Source organism: Arachis hypogaea, chromosome 19, assembly GCF_003086295.3.
Source record: "Arachis hypogaea cultivar Tifrunner chromosome 19, arahy.Tifrunner.gnm2.J5K5, whole genome shotgun sequence".
Classification (NCBI taxonomy): Eukaryota; Viridiplantae; Streptophyta; class Magnoliopsida; order Fabales; family Fabaceae; genus Arachis; species Arachis hypogaea.
In genome coordinates this window covers 39,691,001-39,702,393 of record NC_092054.1, presented here as the reverse complement: position 1 = coordinate 39,702,393, position 11,393 = coordinate 39,691,001, and the positions used below count along the sequence as shown (strand labels likewise).

General features: G+C 39.7%; 1 non-coding gene across 1 annotated transcript; it reads right to left on the bottom strand.

The window, feature by feature from the left end:
• Positions 1 to 2,602: 2,602 nt before the first annotated feature.
• LOC112780554 (small nucleolar RNA R71) lies at positions 2,603 to 2,709 on the bottom strand. The gene has a single exon (XR_003191381.1). It is a non-coding gene; the product is annotated as a small nucleolar RNA R71 (small nucleolar RNA).
• Positions 2,710 to 11,393: the final 8,684 nt, after the last annotated feature.

Genomic DNA, 11,393 nt, shown 5'->3' with positions numbered 1-11,393 from the left:
ACGTGAAGGAACAAAGTGGTCAACAACGTTAGTGACACTCAACATTGTCACTAATGTTGGAAGAACACAAGCCCCCAATGAGCCACGTTGACTCCCACGTTAACCTAGTTAACGTGGAAGCTAACGTGAAGAAAGAAGGTGATCACCAACGTTAGTGACACCCAACATTGTCACTAACGTTGGAAGGAGCCACACATGCTACCATGAGCCACGTTAACTCCCACGTTAACTTAGTTAACGTGGAAGCTAACGTGGATAAGGGAAAGATGAGCCAACGTTAGTGACACTTAACTTTGTCACTAACGTTGGAGATGGCTAGCAAGGCCACGTTAGAAGCCACTTTAACCTAGTTAACGTGGACTCTAACGTGGAAAATAGGGGCAATTTGGAACGTTAGTGACAATGGTAAGTGTCACTAACGTTCTCGAAGGATGGCAAGCCTACGTTAAAAGAGCCACGTTAACTAAGTTAACGTGGACTCTAACGTAGGGAAGGGGGAGGCTTCTCAACATTATTGGGAAAGTTGAGTCCTAATAACGTGTGCGAAGGACATAGTAGAAACGTTAGTGGCAACGTTTGTGCCACTAACGTTGAGGTTAACGTGGCTTTTAACTTTGGTGAGGAACGTTAGTGAAAAAGGTGATTGTCACTAACGTTCTCGAACCCATATTTTCACTGAACGTTAACACCACTAACTTCCTGAGCCAAAGACCCTGCCCACTTCATACTTTCTCTCTGCAAGTAAAAGTTAAGCCCAATGAAGAAGAGAACTGCTTCAAACTCAAGACCCAAAGGCCCAAGACTTGAAGAATCAACTAGAAGAACAGAAGAGTAGTATATATAGGAGTAGCTTTGAAATATTTTAGAGAGTTGGAAATTATAGGGAGACTCTTAGCATAGAACTACTCTCTGTATTTACTTTCTCTGTACTCTAAGTTTTTATCATGTATTCTCCATCTTTGTTTTCATTTTTCATATCTATGAACAACTAAACCCTTGTCATTGGGTTAGGGAGCTCTGTTGTAATTTGATGGATCAATACTAGTTTTCATTATTCTTCTTCTATCTTTTCTCTTGATTTTACTTGAAAGCTTTCGATCTTCATCCAATTGAGTAGTTATCTTGGAAAAGAAGCTATTCATACTTGGATCTCTTCTAAACCTTTTAAAGAAGAATGAAGAGATCAAGCTAGAAATGCTTTCTCATACTGGACCAAATTGGGTTTGGATGGATATGTGACTATAATCCTCTCAACACTTGGTTTGGGAAATGCATGTGGTATAATCAGTGACCATACTTCATCTCTTCTCATGAGCAATTGACCAAGGAATTGGCTATTGATCAAGATTTGAGAGATTGAATTACAAGAAATTATAATTCAATCACTTAAGATTGCCAAGGAGATCAATGAGTGCATTGATTGAGGAAGAGATGAAAATGAAATTGATCCGGAGAATGCAACATCTCCTAAGCCCAATGAACTCCCCATTTCTGATCTTACCCATTCTCTTTAATTTCTGTCATTTACATTTATGAGCAATTCCCCCATTCCCATTTAAGATTCTGCAATTTACTTTCTGCCATTTACTTTCCCGCCATTTAATTTTCTGTACTTCTCAACTAAATTTCTGGATTTGCTCAACTAGAACATTCCTCTAATTAAAGTTGCTTGATCAATCAATCCTTGTGGGATTCGACCTCACTCTATTGTGAGTTTTTACTTGACGACAAATTCGGTACACTTGCCGAAGGAAATTTGTTGTGAGACAAGTTTTCCGTGCATCAAGTTTATGGCGCCGTTGCCGGGGATTGATTGTGCATCAACAATGATTAGATTGGAGGATAACTAGATTGAGCATTTTATTTTTGTTTGATTTAAATTTCTGTTTGAGTCATTTACTTTCTGTTTTAGATAACTTCTTCCCTTCCCCCTTACTTTTTCTTTGTTATTTACTATTCATCTCACTAACCCACTAACTGTTTGATATATTGCATCACTCACACTAACAGTAATTCTGACAGATATACTTTCTGCACCTATTCTCTTTGCTTGTACTTGTTGGTTGTATGATAGGGAGAAGAAGCGGGGCTTCAACTTGCTTTGATTCTGAACCTGAGAGAACCTTCCTTAGACTAAGGAGGGAGGCAAGAGAAAAACGTGTAGTTGGTGCTGAAGAAGAGGAGGAACACTTTGAGGAATACTTTGAACCAAACATGGAAGAAAACATGGAAAACCATCATGAAGAAGAGGCTCACAACCATAGCAGAGGAGGTCGAGCAAAGCATGCTGGGGAGGATAGAAGAGTTTTAGGCTCTTATATCAATCCAAACCCAGGAAACTGTGGAAGTAGCATTCAAAAGCCAACCATCCATGCCAACAATTTTGAACTGAAGCCATAGCTCATCACCCTTGTTCAGAACAACTGTTCGTTCGGAGGGGGTGTCTAAGAGGACCCCAATCAACATCTAACCACCTTCCTGAGAATACGTGACACAGTGAAATCTAATGGTGTTCATCCTGACGCCTATAGACTGCTCTTATTTCCATTCTCACTCAGGGATAAGGCAGCCAAGTGGCTGGAATCTTTCCCAAGGGATCAATAGGCTGAGAGCTGAGGTCCAAACTTTCAGGCAACAAGATGGTGAGACTCTATATGAAGCATGGGAGAGGTTTAAAGACTTAACAAGGAGGTGCCCACCAGATATGTTCAACGAATGGGTGCAGCTGCACATTTTCTATGAAGGGCTCTCTTATGAGTCAAAGAAGGTCGTAGACCATTCATCCGGAGGATCTTTGAACAAGAAGAAGACTATTGAGGAAGCCATAGATGTCATTGAAACAGTAGCAGAGAACGACTACTTCTATGCTTCCGAAAGAGGGAACACAAGAGGAGTAATGGAGCTAAACAATGTAGATGCTCTGCTGGCCCAAAACAAGCTCATTACGCAGCAGCTGGCTGACCTCACCAAGAAGATGGAGAGGAACCAAGTAGCAGCAGTCTCCACTTCATCAACAACCCAAGAAGGAGTGAATGAAGAAGCAGAGGGTAGTCAGGAGTAAGCCAACTACATTGGAATTCACCTAGGCATAACCATGATCCATACTCCAAGACCTACAACCCGGATGGAGAATCACCCAAACTTGGGTGGAGAATCAACAAGACCAAAGCCTATGGATCAAAGCCATCACACCCATCCCCATAACAACAACCCCCATAACAACAACTCCCCACATTCATATCAAGGCCAGAATAACCCTACTCAGCCTGACCTGTCATCATTTGATGAAAGAATCTCAAGGATTGAGAATCTATTTGAAGGCCTAAGCAAGGAGATTCAAGACAACAAGGTCTTCAAGGAGGAAGTGCGAGCCAGTTTCAAGAACCAGGGAGACACAATCAAGAGGTTGGAATCTCAAGTAGGATATCTCTCTAAGCAAATTCCCAAACCCACAGATGGATTCCCAAGTGACACAGAGAAGAATCCGAGAGGTGAAACAAAGAAGGTAAGATGGGAAGATTGCAAGATGGTCACTATAAGTGATAAGGAGATAGAGGAAACAAGCATTGAGGCACCACCAACATATCTGAGAACCCCACTGAATGATGAACAAGGAAAACAGCAATCGTCACAGCTCAAGGAGAAGCTGGAGGAACCTAAACCACCAGAGGCATGTGAAGACAACAACAAAATTCACTTAAAAGAAGAAGTCGCCAAGAGCAGGGAAGCATCAAAAGGGACAAAGAAGAAGGTACCAAGGGGGTGGAGGAACAAGAAGATCCCTACGGAAGGCCTCTCTCCAGGAGATAAAGTGATTTCAGCTTACTTCCCAGATATCCCCCCTAATCTCCCCACTGTACCATCCCAGTTACCTAAGGTCTTCACTATCAACAGAGTTCTTTCCTTGGAACATGTAGAGATCATTGATACAACCAATGGATATAAGTCCAAGGCAAGAGGGGAGGACTTGAAGCATTATCAACCACCCTGATGAAGGAGAAATGTCAAGCTAGTGACGCTAAAGAAGCACTTCATGGGAGGTAACCCATGTTTTATTAGCTTTTACTAGTGAATAAGTCAATATTCATAAATTCCAACCCAAACTTGGTGAAGTCCTTATATTGCAGTATATAGTGAAGAATAAGTTTGGTGTTCAAAGCGTACCAAGAAAGCATGAATGCAACAGAGAGCATTCTAGTCTTGGAGCTTTGAATAGAACTTTTCATCACAATGCTTCAAACTAAGTTTGGTGTCACCCCATGGTGCCACCAAAATGCATAAAGGGATACACAGTTAGTTAGTTAGTTGGAGTCCATGAATAAACAATCTAATCTTTTCTTCTCTTTATTATTTTAGCCGTAAAAATCTAAATTGATTTTTTTATGATATTTCTTACTTTTCTTGTTTGATCTTTATAGGGAAAGGAAAGGAGCATTGAAAGAGATTGATTGGACAATTTAATGGGAAAGGTTCGGCCACTTCATGAAGAGGGCACTACACACGTGCCTCAAGGGGGAATACATTGGGAATGGTTGTCATGCAACATTGGAGGAAGAACAAACTTGGAAAGCGAACCAACTCCATCATAAAGTTGAGAATCCTCGTGCTTACTCCATATAAAACCCCATCCGTTCATCATACACCAATCCCATCAATCCACACCTTTCATCTCTTCATCACTTCTCTATATAAGTGAATCAAATCCACACCATCTCCACATTCGAAATTCATACCCCTTGCACTTCACTTTCCAGCAACCAATTCTTCAACTTCCCACTCTCTAAATCCCACATCTCTTCCCTTCACTACACCCTTTTGCTTTAACTTCATTCATGGCATCATCAAGCTCCAAGAGGCAGAAGAGGAAGGAACCGATGGAGAACATTCCCTTCGACAAGAAGAGATTCAAGAGTGCCTTCCATGAACGAGAATTTGAGCGGATAAAGCTCAAAAAGATACTGCCCGAGTTAATCTTCCAAATCAATGAAGACGAATGCCCACAGATTCGGGAGAAGATTGAAGAAAGAGGGTGGCAATTGCTAACCAATCCAGAGGGGAAGATCAACACAAACCTCATCAAAGAGTTCTACGCAAATGTGGTCAGAGAAGACAAAACCAGAGCCCCAACCTTCAAAAGCTATGTAAGGGGAAAGGAGGTAGACTTCAGCCCAAATGCTATAATAAGAACTCTTCACCTGAAATCACCACACTTTGATGAGCCTAGCTATCATGCAAGGATAAGTAAAAGCCAAGACAATGATGAGCTCACCGAGATAGTGACTGACATCTGTGTTATAGCAGCTGACTGGGAGAGGTATGGAGATGGGAGACCTCGGTTCATCAAGAGGGGAGACCTTAGCCCAGAAGCCAAGGGGTGGTTTGAACTCGTGAGGAGGTCTATTCTCCCAGCTGCAAATAATTCAGAGGTAAATATTAATCGAGCAACTATGGTACATTGCCTAGTACAAGGTAGAGAAATCAACGTGCATGAACTTATAGCTGAGGGAATTCAAGATTCAGCTGAGAAGCTTGAATCAGGTGCCAGGCTTTGGTACCCCAGCACCATTCTCCGATTGTGCACAAAGGCCAAGGTGGTCTTTGAAGATAGTAATCCAGACTGGGTTAACCCAGGGAGGCTAATGACAACCCAGCGTATGGCCTATACTACACCTGCTCAGCAACAAAGAAGGCCACAAATAGGGAAACTAAAAGCAAAGGAAGGAGCTCACCAAGAGGAGTCTCATCAGGAAGAATATCAACAGGGAGAGCATCCTTACCCAGCAGATTTGAATATGAATCACCTTCTAAGAGCTATCGAAGATTTGGGGATGAGACATATGGAAGGACAAGAGCAAATATTGAACTGGATGAGCCAACAAGAAGAGTGGAAGAAACAACAAATAGAGCAGTAACAGGAACAATACTCCCAGCTCACTCAAACCATCCACCAAGTTACTGAGAGGCAAGAACGTCAAGATAAGCATTTGCAGGAACTCAATCAGCGACAAATAGCCCAGATGAAAGCATTCAATGAGTTCACTGTACTTAATGAAGGACGGCAACTACATCGGGAGGAGTTCAATGTCAACACTCAAGCCAAGTTGAACTACATGTCCAGTAATATGCATCATCTACACTATGCCATCCCTACATATGATGAGGTCCAAAAAGATTTTGTAGAACAAGAAGAGAGAAAAGTGAAACAGCAAAAGGAAACACTCAAGAAGAAGATGGAAGATGGTGGTTTCTGGAAGAAGCTGCTTGGAAAAGGCAAGGGAAGTGGGAGCACAAGCAATCAAGAAGGAGAGCATGGACATCCACAAGAGTAAAAGGTGGTGGAGTTCCTTCTTTGGTCCATCTTTCTCTATGTTTTAAATAAGGAAGATCTTGTATGAAATAGAACTTGTTTCCATTTCAGTTTAAACATTTCTAAATTCTTTCTTTTAAGTTTTTGTTGAAAAGGTTTATGATATCTAGTCTTTATGTTACTGCATCATTTCTTTACTTACTTGTATGCTTGTCCCTTTTGAATCAAATGAAAAGAGAATGATTGTTTTCAAAAGACCAGAGTGGAGTTCATACTAGGGAGTAAGTCCATGAGTTTGTGGTGTGGTCATAAGTTAGCTAAGTTGGTTCAACCATAAGGTGGGAAGACAACTATCTGTCATGAATACTATGCTTGAGACACACCATATGAGATTAGATAAATAAGAAGATCCTAATAAGAAAAAGGGAAAGAACAATCAAAGTTGAGGAATAAAAGAAAAATAGTAAGCAATAAGGCTAGGCACCAATGGTTTTAATCTTGAAGCATGTGTCTGTGGTGCTCCTGTGTGAGGGATCTACTTGGATGAATAAGCTCTTAGGGGTGCCTTATCACTTGGTAACTTGGGTTAACTAACTCGGGATTATCAGCTGAAAGTCCACTATCAAGAGTAACCCTCACCACAGAGCATTTAGTAACCCAAAGAGGTGCTGGACACCAAGGTCTCAAGAAAAGAAAATAAATAAACTATGTGCCTGTGGTGTGTATGTATGGGGGAGAGACTTGAGCAAGTAAGTCCTTAGGGGTGCTTCAACACCTAGCACCTTGAACCAACTAGTTCGGGAGTGTTGGCTGAAAGCTTCTTTTAAAGAGTTGTCCCCTTACAGAGCACTTAGCTTAAGAACAAAAATAAGCCCTCAAATAATAACAAAAGGATCAATGAATAAAAGTTTCATGGGATGCAATAACAAGTGAGTATTCTAGGACATGATAAAGGTCTGAAAGCCAGAAATGAGCCTAAGTTGCTATGCATGAAACCACCATAAAACCAGGGACATGACTTCCACAAGAATGACTCATTTCTCTTGGCATTCCATTCATCATTCTCTTGTTCCAGTACTTGCTTAGGGACAAGCAAGCTTTAAGTTTGGTGTTGTGATGCCAGGGCATTTTGGCCAGTTTCACTGACCTTTTCTTTACTGTTTTTAGGGTAGTTTCATGCATTTCCTTAGGAAATAAGCTAGTTTTGGGTAGATATTCACTTACATCTTGATTCAAGCATACATTGTGCACTTTACATGATTTCATGAGGATTTTGCATGAATTTAATGATAAAATTGGATGTTGCATTTCCCATGACTTGGACTAGAACTTTGATGCACGTTATTGCTTGATTTCAGGACAAAGGAAGCAAAGAAGAACCACATTAGTGGCTACGTTAGTTACACTAACGTTAACACTAACGTGGAATGGGAGTAACTTGCAAAGTTAATGAGAAAAGTGATTGCCAATAACACTCTCGAAGCCATCATTGCCCACGTTAAGAGTCACGTTAACTAAGTTAACGTGAACTCTAACGTGGAAGTAAAGAAATGGAGCCAACGTTAGTGACACTTAACATTATCACTAACGTTGGACCAAGATCATGAGTGGCCACGTTAGAGTCCACGTTAACTTAGTTAACGTGGCCTCTAACATTAAGAAGAAAGGGGGGAGCCAACATTAGTGACACTCAACATTGTCACTAACGTTGGCCAAAGCACATTAAGTCACGTTAACTCCCACGTTAACCTAGTTAACGTGGAAGCTAACGTGAAGGAACAAAGTGGTCGACAACGTTAGTGACACTCAACATTGTCACTAACGTTGGAAGAACACAAGCCCCCAATGAGCCACGTTGACTCCCACGTTAACCTAGTTAACGTGGAAGCTAACGTGAAGAAAGAAGGTGATCACCAACGTTAGTGACACCCAACATTGTCACTAACGTTGGAAGGAGCCACACATGTCACCTTGAGCCACGTTAACTCCCATGTTAACTTAGTTAACGTGGAAGCTAACGTGGATAAGGGAAAGATGAGCCAACGTTAGTGACACTCAACTTTGTCACTAACGTTGGAGATGGCTAGCAAGGCCACGTTAGAAGCCACATTAACCTAGTTAACGTGGACTCTAACGTGGAAAATAGGGGCAATTTGGAACGTTAGTGACAATGGTAAGTGTCACTAACGTTCTCGAAGGATGGCAAGCCTACGTTAAAAGAGCCACGTTAACTAAGTTAACATGGACTCTAACGTAGGGAAGGGGGAGGCTTCTCAACGTTATTGGGAAAGTTGAGTCCCAATAACGTGTGCGAAGGACATAGTGGAAATGTTTGTGCCACTAATGTTGAGGTTAACGTGGCTTTTAACTTTGGTGAGGAACGTTAGCAAAAAAGGTGATTGTCACTAACGTTCTCGAACCCATATTTTCACTGAACATTAACACCACTAACTTCCTGAGCCAAAGCCCCTGCCCACTTCATACTTTCTCTCTGCAAGTAAAAGCTAAGCCCAATGAAGAAGAGAACTGCTTCAAACTCAAGACTCAAAGGCCCAAGACTTGAAGAATCAACTAGAAGAACAGAAGAGTAGTATATATAGGAGTAGCTTTGAAATATTTTAGAGAGTTGGAAATTATAGGGAGACTCTTAGCATAGAACTACTCTCTGTATTTACTTTCTCTGCACTCTAAGTTTTCATCATGTATTCTCCATCTTTGTTTTCATTTTTCAGAGCTATGAACAACTAAACCCTTGTCATTGGGTTAGGGAGCTCTGTTGTAATTTGATGGATCAATACTAGTTTTCATTATTCTTCTTCTATCTTTTCTCTTGATTTTACTTGAAAGCTTTCGATCTTCATCCAATTGAGTAGTTATCTTGAAAAAGAAGCTATTCATACTTGGATCTCTTCTGAACCTTGAAAGAGGAATGAAGAGATCAAGCTAGAAATGCTTTCTCATGCTGGACCGAATTGGGTTTGGATGGATATGTGACTAAAATCCTCTCAACACTTGGTTTGGGAAATGCATGTGGTATAATCAGTGACCATACTTCATCTCTTCTCATGAGCAATTGACCAAGGAATTGGCTATTGATCAAGATTTGAGAGATTGAATTACAAGAAATTGTAATTCAATCACTTAAGATTGCCAAAGAGATCAATGAGTGCATTGATTGAGGAAGAGATGAAAATGAAATTGATCCGGAGAATGCAACATCTCCTAAGCCCAATGAACTCCCCATTTCTGATCTTACCCATTCTCTTTAATTTCTGTCATTTACATTTATGAGCAATTCCCCCATTCCCATTTAAGATTCTGCAATTTACTTTCTGTCATTTACTTTCCCGCCATTTAATTTTCTGCACTTCTCAACTAAATTTCTGGATTCGCTCAACTAGAACATTCCTCTAATTAAAGTTGCTTGATCAATCAATCCTTGTGGGATTCGACCTCACTCTATTGTGAGTTTTTACTTGACGACAAATTCGGTACACTTGCCGAAGGAAATTTGTTGTGAGACAAGTTTTCCGTGCATCAATTACTCTTTTGAATTAATGTTATTTGAGGTATTTCAGTTTAATATTGCTTTCTTTTATTTACATTATTGTTATTCCCATCTGAAGGCATTTTTATTCCAGTAGATTTATTTTTCTCCTTTTGGTCTTGGTTAGGAAATCAGTAACTCAGGAGTTATGAAACTCAAACATGATTGATAATTGTTATCTTTGTTAATTAAATTGAACTTCAATAATCCCAATCTTTTCTTAGGAAATAAATAGGATCCGAAGATCAAACCAATTAATCCATTGACCTTCCTTTACCTTAGTAAAGGTTAACAAAGTGGAATTAAGATTCAATTCTCATTATCATTGATAAGGATAACTAGGATAGGACCTCCAATTTCTCATACCTTGCCAAAAGTTTATTTACAGTCATTTATTTATTTTACTTGCCATTCAAATTGCTTGTTCTTCATTTACTTTATTTGCTAATTAAACTATTCACTCCTCATTCTCAAAACTCCAATTTACAATCTCCATAACCAATAATAAGAACATACTTCCCGCAGTTCCTTGAGAAGATGACCCGAGGTTTGAATACTTCGGTTATCAATTTATTTAGGGGTTTGTTACTTGTGACAACCAAAACGTTTGTAAGAAAGGACTTTTGTTGGTTTAGAAGCTATACCTGCAACAAGGATTTATCTGCAAATTTCTAGACCACGCAATAGTTCTCTCTTCATAGAGCAACAGTAGCTTACTTCTTACTTGACCACAGATTCAAGGACTGTCCAAGAAAGCAATAAATTCCTGAAGTACTTCTTCTATCAACACGGTCTCTGACAAAATCTGAATCATAATAACCAACTACACAAAACTCATCAGATTTGGGATACCAAAGACCAAAATCAATAATGGCATTGATGTATCTAATGATCCTTTTTACAGCGAAAAGATATGATTCTTTTGGATGAGATTGAAATCTAGAACACATACCAACACTATAAATAATATCTGGTCTAGAGGATGTTAGATACATTAGTGATCCTATCATATCTCTATACCTTATTTCATCCATATTTTTCTCTTTTTCATCTTTCTCAAGTTTGGAATTTGGATGCATAGGTGTACTCATTGGTTTGAAGTTTTCTAAACCAAATTTCTTTACTAACTCCTTGGCATATTTACCTTCTTGCACAAAAATTTCACTGGGAGTTTGTTTGATTTGGAGTCCTAGGAAGAAGGTGAGTTCTCTCATCATACTCATATCGAACTCACTAGTTATTAAGTTTCCAAAATCAGCACACAAGGCTTCATTAGCTGATCCAAACACAATGTCATCTACATAAACTTGAACAAGTATGAAATGATCATTAGATTCTTTAATAAAAAAGAAGTAGTGTCCGTAGTACCCCTTTGAAAATCATTTTTCAACAAGAAAGAGTTAAGTCTTTCATACCAAGTTCTTGGATCTTGTCTCAAACCATAAAGTGCTTTAGAGAGTTTAAAAATATGGTTTGAAAAATTTTTATTTTCAAAACCAGGGGATTGTGCTACGTATACTTCCCTATCAATAAATCCAT